The sequence below is a fragment of the Crocodylus porosus genome, unplaced genomic scaffold (genome assembly GCF_001723895.1).
Source record: "Crocodylus porosus isolate Cpor-Errol unplaced genomic scaffold, CroPor_comp1, whole genome shotgun sequence".
NCBI classification, from domain to species: Eukaryota; Metazoa; Chordata; order Crocodylia; family Crocodylidae; genus Crocodylus; species Crocodylus porosus.
In genome coordinates, this window is record NW_017728915.1 from 24,114,330 (window position 1) to 24,129,063 (window position 14,734).

A 14,734-nucleotide genomic window follows, 5' to 3' on the forward strand; every position below is an offset into this window, starting at 1 on the left:
AGAGAGGTGATGGCATTATCCCCATCTGCATGCTGGCATTTCTGAGGCAGAGGAAGTAGCATGGTGTGGTGTGATCATGCTAAGTGCATAAACATAGAATAGTGGCTCCAGGATGTCCATGTGAGGAAGCAAGGCATTCTTTGGTCTGGGTGTAAAACTTGACCTAACCTTCAGGTGCCACAGTATATTGCTGAAGAAGACTACCCTGGTGTAGAGATGGATTGTTATCTCTGCCTGAAAAATGAATACCTAGGGCTACTAAAGGTCTCTGGCTAAACAATTTGGTGTTGACAAATCACCTGTCAGCCTGGTGAGGGGGCTGAAAGTTTGCAATGCTAGCCTGAAAGTTCCCGGCAGGTTTCGAGTATGCCCAAAATAATGTCTGGATGACAGAGGATGGGATTCTCAAGCTGTGCTAGGACTATTTTTACCTCCCTGAAAGAGCCAGTGAATAAGTTAATAGAAGCAACAGCTTCACTGGTTTTCAGGGCTTTGTGGACCATAGAGGCAGTCCACATACACCAGAAGCAGTACAGCACGGTTCTCAGTAGATAGCATTAACATGCTTGAACAGCCTGGGGCTCCAAGTTACTTCTTTCAAGGTGCTCGCTCTTTTGGAGGACCCCAGCTGTCCTCTCCTGCCATGTCTTAGAAGACTGTGTGTAGATGCTGTGCTGCTGCACAGAAAATGCAGTTACAATCTTATCTGCAGCATGGTGCTACAGTGCGTATTTGAAAGGTCAAAGGAAGGCAAGCCAGCCCCTACAAACTCATTTGGATGGCATACATGTGATCCAATACGTACATCCATACATACTATATTGTGCTTTGTTGTGTCCTGCACAGTGCCTCTGAAGTTTGAAGACAAATATTTTCACACAGAGTAGATCCTAGACTCTTTGGAGCTCCTTAGTGGATATGCGCTACCAGAAAGCAGTAGGGTTGCTGGGTCATTGGGGCCATTAGGGGTGCCATTGTTCATTTACCTCCATACCACAGTGAGTAACGTGTTGCTACCGCACGTGCTGTTTTGTGTATAGTGGGGCCTGTTGTATTAATATGTTACAGGATATTAAACTGCCTGTTGTGCTTTTTTTAAAAAAATTCCTGGTGTAAGGCACTACTGATGTGTGTGGGGTACATTGTGCCTGATTTAATTCCACAAATTGCGTTTGGTACAAGTTGATTTTGCTGAATAAAATATTAATTTAAATGTAACTCTCTGTGCTTGCTAGTTTGGGGTCATGGAGGGTCATTTAATTTGCTTTTGCAGGTTGCTTGCTGGTTTTGCAAACTTTAATAAAAACTTTTGGCAGAGCCACAGCTTCCCATTTCCTTACAATTAGGTGGACAGGGACAAATGCTTAACACAAACACAGAAATATATTAAACTTACAGATATATGAAGGGAAACCTGAAGAGCAATGCAGTCAGGGCTGCCGACTGTGGAATGAAAGTAAATGTACTTTTGTAATTAACAAAGGACAAATTGGAAACCAGAGTGCAAAGAGGAAAATGAAAGAACAAGCTACAAAGCAGGGGAAAAAATTTACTGGCAGCAGTGCCCTACCTGCTCTCCTCCCCATAGTATTTATGGCACAGTGTGGTAGAGGGACAAAGTGACCATGGATTATTTGTGCCTGTAGTTGCCTGAGGTATCCAGGTCGTAGGGACTTGCAGGGAATTCCACGTCTTGAGAAGCCGGCAAGTTACGGCGGTACATTGGCGAGGGGCAGGAGCAAGAGCTTGCAGACTTCTTTGTGCTTGATCAATCTTTCACAAGGATGTAATGCAGCAAGAGACTTGTGCCCGTGTTGGGAATGGCACAGGTGCCTGGCATTGCAAAGGCTGACACCTGTTGAAAATCATTTCAAATAGGTACTTCATGAGTTCTTGGTCCCACTGCCTCTCCACAGTCTCCATTCCAGAAATCCGTCTGAGTTTTTCTGTTCCAGGTCCTCCCATGCCTCCATAAGCAGTGATATTATCCGCAGCATGTTTTCTTTTTCCCCTCTGCAGAGGAAGGCCAAGTGCTCATGCTCCTGCATAGGATGGTTGGCCCTTCAGATTTCAAAGTACCTCCAAAGAAAGAGGGAGAGAGTTGACAATCAGTTCTTTTCCTTAAAAAGCTCATGACAAAAATGAATCCCCCCACATTACCATGTTGTTACTAGTCGTGATTTGTGACTTCGGTCGTGTTAATGTGTCCTGCCTTTTTCATAGATGCGCTTTGCTGTCTAGAAGTCACAAGTGACAAATCTGCAAGATGACAACTTGTTCCTTGGTGTTTCTTTTCCTCTTTTTTAAAAGTAAGCAGTTGCTTAAAGTGGGCATCAAGTTGCCTGACCAGGGCACCATGTTGGATGAGGGCATGATTCCTAACATAGCTTCTTCTGCCAGCCTGGGTTTCCTCATTTACTTTCAGCATCCTATTGAGGACATAAACATTGTGGAGACCACTGGAAGGAAGATAGAGGTGCCATTCCAGGCCTGCAGAGGGGTTCCCACAATCTCAGTGGTTTTTATGAGATGTTTATAACTTGGTTTGTGCTGTCACAATTCTTTATCCTGCCATAGGGTCTTCTGTCCTTAACTGAAGCAGGTCATACCCTAGAGAACCCTAAGCCCTTCCTAGCTGTGAATTCACTAGCCATCTCCTGGACAATCCCTGCCCTTTAGCACCAAAACTTCTCTCAGAACAGTAACCAGAGCAGGCCAAACTTCCCGGCTTCATGATCCAATTATTCACTTTCTTCTTCTGTGGGAGCACCCAATGGTTCCCTAACGCACAGGTCCTGAGAGAATTCTCTCGGGGTATGCAGTGGGACAACCTGCTGATTAGGTTTTGGGTGGGCTTTGGCCATCCATCCAAGTGATTCGTGATCTAAACATTTCAGCTGAACATGGTGTGTAGGAACTGGTGCTAGAAGAAACAAAGACCTCAGACTTCTCAGATCTGTGGACTAGGATAGGAAGTTTCTGTGACCAAATCATTGGATTTTGCTTGAATTTTGCACCAAAGATTGGGCTGAAAAATGACAGATCTTTTTAGGCAGGAAGTGGACTATTCCTATGAAAGGCGACAGAATGATTGCAAATAGTTTTACTCTTAAAAGTAGTTTTATTCTCCTGCTGTCATACCTAGGAAGACATACAGGTTTTTAAAGGCCAGGTTTTGTTTTTAGATTGATCTGTCACACTGCAGACTGCTAGTTTGAGTCAATTGCTACAGTAGGTACTTTTAAAAGATACCTTGAATAGCTCTTTCTTTATTATGTTATTTTAAAAATATAAGCACTTTAAAAACATATACTTTTCAAGTATGGGGATTAGTATTACTATCCTCATTGTATAGTTCAGGGATTGAAAAATTGAAATTATGGTGCAAAGATTCAAACATAGCCTATAATATTGGGTGAAAGAGCTGTTGGCTTCGAGTTTAGCACATGATTCAGAACTCCTGCATTTCCCAGGAAATGCAGATGAGTTATTTGCAGCACCTCTGAAAATTGGATGTTAAGTACTTGCAGGTGGCACCCAGAATTAGAGCTACTTTTTTAACATTTGGGCTTGCGCGACTTGCCCAAGGCCACCTGGGGAGTTGATGTTCAAGTGAAATTAGAATTGCGTTCCTGGTTTCTAGGAACCAGTCAAGTCCACACCAGAGAAAGCTTCTGTGGCAGAGCTGCCCAGTGACCACAATCTGCCACAGCCCAAAGGAGAATGTTTAAAAAAGACAGAACTTTGTAAAGAGTTAACAAAGAAAGAAACAAGTCTATACATTACTGGAGCTAGTTGACTTACTGCATTCCAAGAATCTAATGGGTTTAAGATCAATTTATCCAGAAGAACAACTACAAAGTCCAGTTTCATGGTGTCAGGAACATTTGTTTCTGAACAGGACAGCACAGCTCTTTAGAAAGATACATTGCATTCAAAACTTCTTTTGCTGTAACAGAATTTTTGGTCTACTCTGACGCATGTTTATAATGTTTTCTATGGTACTATGTACTAGATACTATGGTACTAGATAAAATTCCTGTTCAGCACTTTTGCTCCTATTACTGTAGGGCAATGACCTGTCATGCCAGATCAAAAAAGTGACTTTTTAAAAATTCCATTGGATTGAATAAGCTTCTCCAAAGCTGGTTTGCGAAAGCAGCATAAATGTAGTTTGTATTCCAGCTGGGTCAGGGGTCCGTGCTAGGTGAAGTGGGGCATATTCCCAAGTACGTTGCTTTTGTTTGCTGACCCTTACACACAGTTTTGGAATCCTGCTCCATGGTTTTGAGCAGGCAGGACTTGCTACATGATTTTATTTGCTATTTTTTTGAGTCCAAGTGTTTTATTAGTAATAAGAAACAAGCTAACAGAAACACTTTGGCAGTGCCTCCAGGAAAGTGTTTAGACAGTCAGAAACTGCTGTAACAGGAAGAAGAACCCAAACAGCAGTCTATATTTCCTTCCCATCTCTCCTACCAGATTCATATATAGTGGATATTGAACAAGAAGGGCATCAGAACAGAGTGCACAAGCCAGCCATTGGGTCACAATCCAGGGACCTCCCCACTTAGGAAAACTCTACAAATGTGGAGTTTTTACCAGATATGTTACCAGGCCACCAAATCCTTAGATGCAGGGGTAGCAGTGGATGTCGTCTTTCTGGACTTTCAGAAGGCCTTCGACACTGTCTCTCACCCCGTTCTCATTAAAAAACTGGGGGACTGTGGTGTTGACACCTACACAGTCAGATGGGTCACTAACTGGCTGGAGGGCCGCACCCAGAGAGTGGTGGTGGACGGGTCATTTTCGACCTGGAGGGATGTGGGCAGTGGGGTCCCGCAGGGCTCAGTCCCCCAGTATTATTTCCTGCCATGGCAGGGGGTCAGCCTTGATGATCTGCTTGGGTCCCTTCTGGCCCTACTAACTATGAAATTAGGAAAGAATACCTTGTGATCAAAGGCAGACAGAATCTAGCCTTTCTCCATGGCCACAAGGAGACCATGCATCAGTGACACCAGCACTGCTTCCATCTCTTGCCTCATATGCAAGACAGTTTGACAGGGTTGAGGATGCAGGTTGGTACCACAGCTGCCTTGCTCTGACAGCCTTAATCGTTTTCCTGAAGATAGAAACCTAGATTTAGGATGATGGTGGCCAAGGCTGTCAGCATTAGGAAGGAAGTTTCTGGCCAGGGCCCTAACAGTTGTTCATTTCTGAGGAACTAAATCCTGTCCAGAGTAGCTGAAATAGGGATGCCCAGTTTCTGCACCTCTCTTCTGCTGTGACATCAAGCTGTTGGGTGGCTATATATGTGTAGTACTCACCAGTGTTTAGCCCACGATCATTTGCTATAAGCAGCCAAGGAGTTCAGCTCAGTTCCTAAGTAAAGTGGGTATTATAATAGGGCAGGCAACCAGATCAGAGTTACTGTGACTATCATGGGTTTGTTTTAAGAGGCTACACTAGGGACTACTATTAATGCTATTGAAAATGTTCTGATGTGTGCAAGGTTAGTTGTGGAGCTTAGTCTTGAATCTTCTAAAACAACTTTATTTTGCCAATTACAATAGGAACCAACAATGTTCTTTGCCTAAATCCATTTTAGAACATGAATTAACTATTTCTTTTTGTGGGTGTTAATGAACAATGATTTAACCTTCTGCATTTCAGGCACATTTTCATGATCTCTGAAGGAGCAGGCAGTTCATGACACAAGCTTTTGATATGTACAGATCCATAGTGACACACAGGAGACTGAAAGAGCAGTGGGCCAGAAAACCTGTTGTAAAAGCAGCAGTGACAAAGCATTACCCACACTGGCTGCCAAAAAAATGTTCTTTTTTTTTTTTTTTTAGGCTGTGTGCCTGCCTGTTTCATTCAGCTTTTTGTAGGAGGAGGAAGCCCTCTTTTGTTACTTCCTTCTTGAGGTTGCACTGTTATCTTACACCTAATATAATTACAAAAAATGTGTTTCAAAATGCTTGTAGACTTCTAATGAACAGAAGTCTGGACAACCCTTGGGAGCAAAAAATTCTTCTCAGTGCCTTTGGATCTGAACATACTGTATCTACTTGAATGACGAAATGTTAGTAAGCAAAAAAGCCAAAGTTCTTTGTGGGAAGGCAATTGCTGCATAGCAACTGCACAGAGGATGCACTGAAGCTTGCATGTGTTCTCTTTTGTTGCTATTTTTGTCCTCATTTTCTCAATGCTTTGAAATGTACAGAAATAGTGAAAGTTGTCAGTGAGTGGGTATTTCATTTACTTCTTATATTAAAAAAAATGCAGACAATGTTAGTTTAATTGTTATACTTCAAAAAAGAAAATTGAGACGGAATGGAACTTGTTAGCTGTTATAGAACTGGGCGGTTAAGTTTTAAAATGGGTATGACCATAAAATTTAAAATGTGTGTTTGAGATGTATGGAAGGGCAGAGGTTGCTTATAGTAATGCGGAGCTGTATTGGCTAGCTTTGAAGGCCCTGAATTTGATGCTTTTCCCCTTCCCAACACCTCATAGCTATCTTGCAGCTGCTTTCATCTTTCTTTTTTTTCTCTCAAAACAAACCCTGATATTTTCTTAAGCAAAAGAGGGAAAGCAAACTGGCACCCCAACATTCGTGAGCAGCCCTTTGTAAACAAGTTAGTGTGTGTTGTGGAGAAAAAATATTCGATAAGGAAACATAATTCAGTTTCAAATATTCAAGAGGTCATAATAGCTTGGAGATGAGGACATAGCCTGGTTATGTCCTTTTTTTGGCAAAGCTGTGTATTTGTTGACTTAGTAATAACTTATTTGAGAGCCAACATGTTGCATGACATCTAGAATTGATAGCGATTACTGGGTTGACTTTGAGGGTAACATTTGCTATGGTGAGTAGGATATACAAGAACCCATTGCACACTTGGACCATATAGAAGGGCCATGTTTTGGATTGGCTGTACAAATCGCCTGGTTAAATGGTCACAACGCAACAAGATGCTTTAATACAACCAAACTGAAGCCACCATATCTGGGAAAGAATTCAGGCTGTCAGCAGGATGGGAATCTCTGTCTTTAGCAGTGACTCCTTGTAGATAACCAACTTTAAGTGAGCTTTTGTTGTGATGCTGTGGCCAGCTAGGCTAATATGACCCTTGGATATATAAAAAGAGGTATATTGGGTAAAAGAAGGAATGTGATCTTGCTTCTGTACACAGCATTAACGAGACCATTGGTAGGGTGCTATATGCAGTCTTGGGGTCCATACTTCAAGAATGAGGTGGAGATATTGGACAATCATAAAAATGAGCCAGGTCCTGAAAGCAAACCTGACGATGAGACATCAGCAACTCCTTTTGTGACGACTAACCCTAGCCTCTTGATTAATGAACCCAAAACTCTAAGAGGAGATCATTTGTAGAGGAAGATCCCATTTTATACCTTTATTTCCTTTTACATCTCCTTCCAGAAAATCTGATTGTGAAAGTATCTATAAGTATCTATAAGTATCTTATGTCTAAATCTGCCTGCCCCGGTCTTTGTTAATATACAAATGCTAAAACAGAATGTGCATATTTAATAATTCCATGCAAATAGTAGGCAGGCACATATATCCACTGCCAACCTATGTAGAAAATTGGGCCTTTTGGTTGATTTTAAAACATTTGTACAATTTGGAACAGTGCTACAATCTGTAGAAGACAACCACAAACTGTAGCCTGCTTGCCTGTGAATAAAGGGGGCTGATAATGGTGGTGTTGCAACATGTCTGCAGCGATTTGTTTTGTGTGAAGTCTGTGTTTACAGTAAAATATTTAATCCTCTTCCTGTGCATGGCCAATACAGGCCGGTCCATGTCTATGAAGTTCATGGAAGTTGCCCTTGGACTACAGCAAGAGCTGGATTGTGCCCAAGACCCAGAGTCAGCAAAGTACATACTTAACTGTAAGTTAGCATCTCCATAATATGATGCAAGTCCAAATCATGTGATTCAAAATCATCGATTTTTAAATCTTTGTTGAGGACTGTATTTGTATGGAAGGGGGCTAATTTCTCAGGAGTGATACTAACTTGTATATTTTAATACCTGTGGTGGGTGTGGTACGCTTGCTGTATTTGGTTTGGTACAGACTCTGTCCTGTACATACTTTCACTCAATATTACTATTAGGGCCATTTTTAATGCTAGCAGTTGTCTTTGAGTACAACTCCTGCAGACCTGAATACATCAGAATTCATTGTGTTTAACAAATAAACTAAACATTTCCTTTGGTCAATTGCAACAGCTTCTCTCGTTTGTGTGGTATGATTTGTGGTGATCTCTTTTATTAATATACTAGTCTAGGGTGAAAGTCTAGAGTTGGATTCAATTCTTGTTTGTATTTTAAAATGCTTTCTTGTCTTATTATATTTTCGGAAGGTCACAAATTCAGACTTCTTCAATTTAGCTTTTTTAGATCAGAGGGGAATTTAGCCTGTTAAAGGTCCCAAAAGGGAGAATGTTGTTCTGCTTTGAAAGTTTGGTTTTATTTTTCCCGTTTTTTTTTGTTTTTTTTTTTGAAGGAGGGGTGAGGTAGCTTCTTAAAAAGAATAAATATACTGATTTAATTCTAATTAAACACATTTTCAAGATAACTGGAAATGTAAGTACAAAATGGGAAATAAGTAATTAGTTCTCTCCTCATCCATGCTTTTATTTTTACATTTCCTCATCTTCTAGGTTTAATATTTTTATTAGAGGCTCAAAGGATAGTGTGAAATAAGTTAGCCAATGTGAGAGATTGGTACTTGAGTTTCACTTAGAAATGAAGATCCCAAGATATTTCTAGATCATCATAACTGGGTGAGAGAAGCAAGGCCTATATGCAGTTTGAGGGCATTTCTCTGGGGTAACGCAATATGTTTGGACGCCATGTCCGGTCAATTCCAGAATTTTAGGGTATGTCGTATGCATGGAAAAGTAGAACCCTATTGATTTTGGGTTGAAATTGGAACAGGGCATTAGTGACACAGCATGTGGCATCTGGTTTGCAGACCCTGTGGCTTCAAAAAGAACCGGCATTTTCCCTCATGCCCATTTCAGCAATACCCGCTGTACCATTACAGTTTGAAGTGCTGATGCCTTGAATGAGATATCTCCCCCAGAAATAAGAATGCTGGAGAAATTGGGGGAATACACATTAACCCTACTGGAGTGTGAAGAGTAGGGGTCCTAGTATTGGGGAGGGGGGCACACAGAGCCTCTGGCATGAAGGAGAGGAATTGGGATGGTGGAAGGGGGAGCTGAAATACCTAAAATAGACAAGTATGAGAGGACTACATCATGGGAATACAGAGAAATACAAAGAGCTATTAGATAGTCCAATGAGTTTGGTTTAAGGAAGCTACAAAGTGTGTTACCTTCTACTTATAAAGACATCCTTTCTGTCCCAAAAGGAGAATGGAATGACTGAATCAGTGGTAAATTCCTCCTGCTAAATGTCAGTATTATATCACCTGTGACCTTGGTAAGGAAATTTGGGAGAGGCAATTCTTGATAGGATTGACACCTTATAAATTTGGCTTTTCAGAGCTGTTTCAATGAGAGTGGGACCATATCAGTGGGTGTGTCTACATGACAGATTTACTGCAATTGCCTAATTAGCTCTACAGTAAACATGTGTCTACACAGGTGGACCTATTAAGCTGTAGAAAACTAATAACTCTGCAGCAGGTTAGTATTTATAGATACAAGTGCTATCTTGCTGCAGAGTTTTTTTGTGCACAGGAGTGCACATGTAGATGCTGACCCAGCTGCCTGGTGGCTAGCCCCACACTGGAGCACCCTTGCACCCCACCCAGTCCCTCTGCAGCATGTTGAGCTGGATCAGAGCAGCCCCAGGCTGGCAGGCCAACCCCTTGGGCCTCCTGCCAGCCAGGGCCGCTCCAATCTGGCTCAACGTGCTGTGGTCTTGGGTACATATGCAGATATGATGCCCAGGAGTAATACACTTTGGCATTATTGTTTCACATTAATATGCATGTGTAGATGTGCCCAATGTTAGCTTAAAATTAAGCAAAGAAATGGCATAAAGCCACATTAGCTCCTACCCCTTTCTGCAAGTTCAGTGCTTTAAGGAGACTCATCTCCATCAGAAAATTGAGTGGAAGGGCTACTATTGAGTTCTGGAGTAGCTCTCCAGTGCCAACGTTTTAGAACAAAATTGTTTTATTCAAGAACTTTTAGTGCACTTCATGAATTTTAAAATTCTCCATTTGTTTCAAAAAGCATTATTTATTGAGAGATCCAATAAAGAGGTTTTATAGTGATAACATAACAATTCCACCCATAGTTTTGGTGTACATATGGATTTCAATACTTAGTAGGCTTTCTGCAAATCAAGATGGTATCAAACTAGTAAGAAAGGAGTTGAACAATTTCTCCCTTCCTCACTATAAATAAGAAAGTTCCTTTATCTTTCATAGAGGAGAATAGTTTCCCCCAGCAAATTTCAGCAATTCCACCAATTTTCTAGACAAATATATATTTTTCTTTCTTCCAGGCAGAGTTCTGATTTGATGGATTATACTTTTCTAATACTAGTATTTCCTGTACTTTGAAATTTTCAGAGAGGAAATGCATCTTATTCTGGCCCTTGTGACTCTAATTTTTACTGCAGCTAATAATTGAGCAAGCAGTTCTTTGTATCATTTATAAAGCCCTGTTGCTTTTGATAGTTTTAAAGAAAAACTCTAAGGATTATTTGATACCTAGAAACCTACAGATTCTTAATGGAGTCACCCACCACTTTCTCAAATGTCCTACTTTTAGGCAAGTCCACTATACGTACCTATTTCACTACACTCTCCAGAATTTCCCCATTCCTGCCCCATAAATGTATTTACCTAAAATTTTCAACTGGAATAATTAGCTGATTGCCGGAGATCATAAAATAATAGTACTCAGGTACAGATTTCTTATTTCTCAGGTTTGGAATGGCTGCTGCCTTGTCATCCTTGGACATGTCCGGTAGATGGTGCTCTGATGCTATAATTCAACAGCACTTACAACAGAAATTGTTGCAGTTAAATTTACTATAACAGCCCAAAGTGTTCCCAGTGAAGACAATGAAACCTCCTTGAAATAGGATAATACAATATTTAGGAAAAGAAAATGTGAACTGTTTTAGATCTTTATATGATGGATTTTAAATGCATCTAAAATCCTTTAGTGTTATTTTCTGCAAAGGTCTTGACATATACTGTGGGAGTGACAGGATTTTGTTTTGTGAATTTGGGTTAGTTTTGCTGTCTCCCTGCTTTCAAGGACTGAAGAAAAGAAGCAAGCTCAGAACATGTTGGAGAGTAAAAGTTTGGAAGCATCATACCTTGAATTATTCCATGTTTAAAATATTAGCAATAGCCTAAAATATATTTTTTTGCTCTGCAGCTTATGTTCTGATACCTTATGTCACAATAATAGGCCCTTTTTTAAAGAAAAAAAATAGTAGGCTGTTTATGGGAGATCTTTGTTTTGTTAGGCCAGGGTTAGAAGTTACACACAAACTGGTTTAAATGATCAGAAACCAGTTTAAATTTGTAACACAACAGAAGTTCACTGCACTTAAACCACTTTGAAAATGGCTGAAACTGGTTTAAGATAAACCTGGTTGGATATGTTATCAGATTGAACTGATTTAGGTCAAACCAGTTTATGGAACTTCTGTCCGAGACCCCCTCCATGTTCAAGTTAACTCAGTCCCCCAGAAAACCAGGATGCTTTGCAGTCTTGGGCTGTGCTGTCTGCTCCAGCCGAGCATGTTTGGCCTGCCCCTGTACTCCCTAGCTGGACTGCTATCACTGCTCTGGCTGGCTGAGAACAGGGTAGGGGGGGAAACCTGGCTTCAGATGCCAGCAGGAGTCTGCCTGGCGGTGATGGGGAGGCAATCCCTCACAGGCAGGGCCAGATTATGACTGGGTGGGACCCTAAGCTAGGGGTTCCCAACCTTTCCATGCTGCAGCCACCAAACTGTGGAGCCCCACGGCTGGAATTTCCGGCAGAACATGGGTAAAGTTACTTCCACCCCCTGGGCAGGAGTGTCCACCAAACCTCAACCGTGGCTCTCGCGAGACTTGCAGGAGGAGTTGCAGCCTCTCTGCCCAGATCTGAGGGGCCGCGGTTTGCTGGTCCATGGTCACTTCTGGTCTGGCAGCCGACACTTAGAGGCCCCTCAGTGTGAGGCCATAAGCTCTAGCCTAAATCCGGCACTGCTCCCGGGCTTTTTCCCACTTGAGCTGAGAGTGGGGTACAGGGCCAGGCACTGGTCCGCCATCTCTGTCTCAGCATGCTGGCCCTGGGCTGGGGCCTGGCCACAGGCCCTTGCTCTCTGCTTGAGTGGAGAGCAGGGAAAAACCTGGGAGGAATTCATGTGGCCAGGTAGACCCCCGATAGGGTCAGGTGCAAGGCAGGGACAGGGTCGAAACTCCCCTCCCTCCTGCCTTAGCATGCTGGCCCCAGGTTGGGGCCTCGACACCCTGTCCCACCCTCTGCTATAGTGGAGAGCAGGGAAAAGCCTGGCAGGGTCTGTTCCCTGCCACCCCCATAGATCCCAGCTGGGGGTGTTGCTGACCAGGGTGGGGGTTTAAACCCTCCCCTCCCATCATACTCAGTGGGATGGCCAGGGCCTGGCCACACCCTCCCCCCTTTCTGCCTGGGTGTGGGGGGAGAGCCTTAGAGGACATCTCTCCCATTCTCCTTTTCTTGCCTTTGGCAGTGCCTGGCAGGCTGGGGGCATGCTCTAGCACCCCACCAGCTTCTGGCATTAACCACTACAGACATATGGCTGCATTTCTGAGATCAAAAGTGAATGTCTGTTTAGTTGCTTCTTGGTTCAATGTATGCAAGATTGAATTTATTCACCTGTGGGCTTTCTGACTGGCTGTACTTCTCCTTAATGGTACTATTGGTCTTAGCTGTGAAATACTGTTTTTATACTGTTTCTGTTCATGTTTAGACTGTTTGCAGTTGATGGCATTTGATGCAACTGATGGCGTGTATTATTAGATTCATAGATTGTAAGGCCGGAAGGTATCTTAGAAGATCATTGGGTCCAGCCCCCTGCACCAAGCAGGAAAGATAACTGGGGGTCAGGTGACCCTAGCATGGTGACCATCCAGTCTCCTCTTGAAGATTTCCAGGGTAGGTGATTGCACCACCTCTGGAGGCAGCTTATTCCAGTCTGGGCACCCTGACTGTGAAGAATTTTTTCCTAGTGTTGAGCCTGAATCAGTCTTCCAGGAGTTTGTGGCCATTACTCCTAGTTTCCCCTTAGGTGCCCTAGTGAACAGTTATTCACTGAGCCCTTGATGTACTCTCCTAGTATAGTGGTAAGCTGCTACCAGGTGCTCTCTCAGCCTTCTTTTCTTCAGGCTGAAGAGTCCCAGATCCCTCAGCCTTTCCCTGTATGGCTTGCCATGTAAGACTGATTATACGGGTGGCTCTTCTTTGGACTCTGTCAAGCTTGCCCATGTCTTTGTTAAAATGTGGTACCCAGAACTTGATGTAGTACTCCACCAGTCTGCAGTCTCACCAGTGCTGAGTAGAGCAGAAGAATCACCTCCTTGGCTTTGCTGGAGAGGCATCGATTGATTCATACCAAAGTATTATTTGACCTACTAACTACAGCATTGCACTGCTGGCTCCCATTCATACTGTGGTCTATTATTATCCCCAGGTCACTTTCATTCATGGTATTAGTCAGTTTGGTGCCACCGAGCCTGTAGATGTGTTGGAGGTTGCTTGTCCCAAGGTGGAGCACTTTACTTTTCTCAACATTGAACTTCATCAGATTCTGATCCACCCAACTTGCCAGCCTTTTGTTTCTCATTCACAGGATTCATGTGTTTTCTGCCACTTGAGATCATCCCTCTTAAAAGAGCAAAACTAAACTAAAAACTCTATCGATTTCTATAAAATTCAGGCTCCCAAGAAACAGTAAGGGATGAGACCTTGTAAACTTCCAGGCCTGGCATGCCACTGGTGAAAGCTCACAGCACGGGGTTTACTGAGCCTGAGATGCAATCTTCTGTAATCACATTGGGTCATTCCTCCATCCCTAGTCTCTGATAGGTCTGTGTAAAGTGGCTAGTATTTAATTTGGATTCGGCCAATTCGGGGAACAGTGATTCAGTTTGGTGATTCGAATCACTGTCCCAAATCAACTTGGCTGAATGTGATTCGGAGATTCAGCTGCTGCTGAATCAGCAGAATCATCGAATCAAACAGGCCCCATTCTCTGCCTGCTCTTCCAGTCCCGTCAATGGCTGCCCCGCCTTGCCCCAGCCACCCAGCTCTTTAAATAATTAAAAAAAAAAAGCCCAGCACTCACTGGCTGCTGCCAGGTGGGGTGTGGGGGGTGATCCCTGCTGCCCTCCACTGCCCTGCACTGCAAAGGGTGCTCTGCCACAAACCCCCAGAAGCCCTGACAGCTGCTGCAATAACCAGTGAGTGCAGGGCTTTTTTTTTTTTTTTTTTTTTAAAGTACCAGGAGCTGGGGCTGAGTGGGGCAGCCATTGGGGGGAGCTAGGAAAGTGGGCAGAGGAGGGGGCTTGTGGCAGAGCCCCCCATGCAGTGCTGGGCAGTGGGGGACAGCGGGGATTGCTCCCTGCCTGGCAGCAGCAGGTGAGTGCAGGGCTGGTTTTTTTTTTCAAAGAGCCGGGAGCTGGGGCCAGGTGGGGCAGCGTGGCTGGGACAGTGGGCAGGGGTTGGGGGG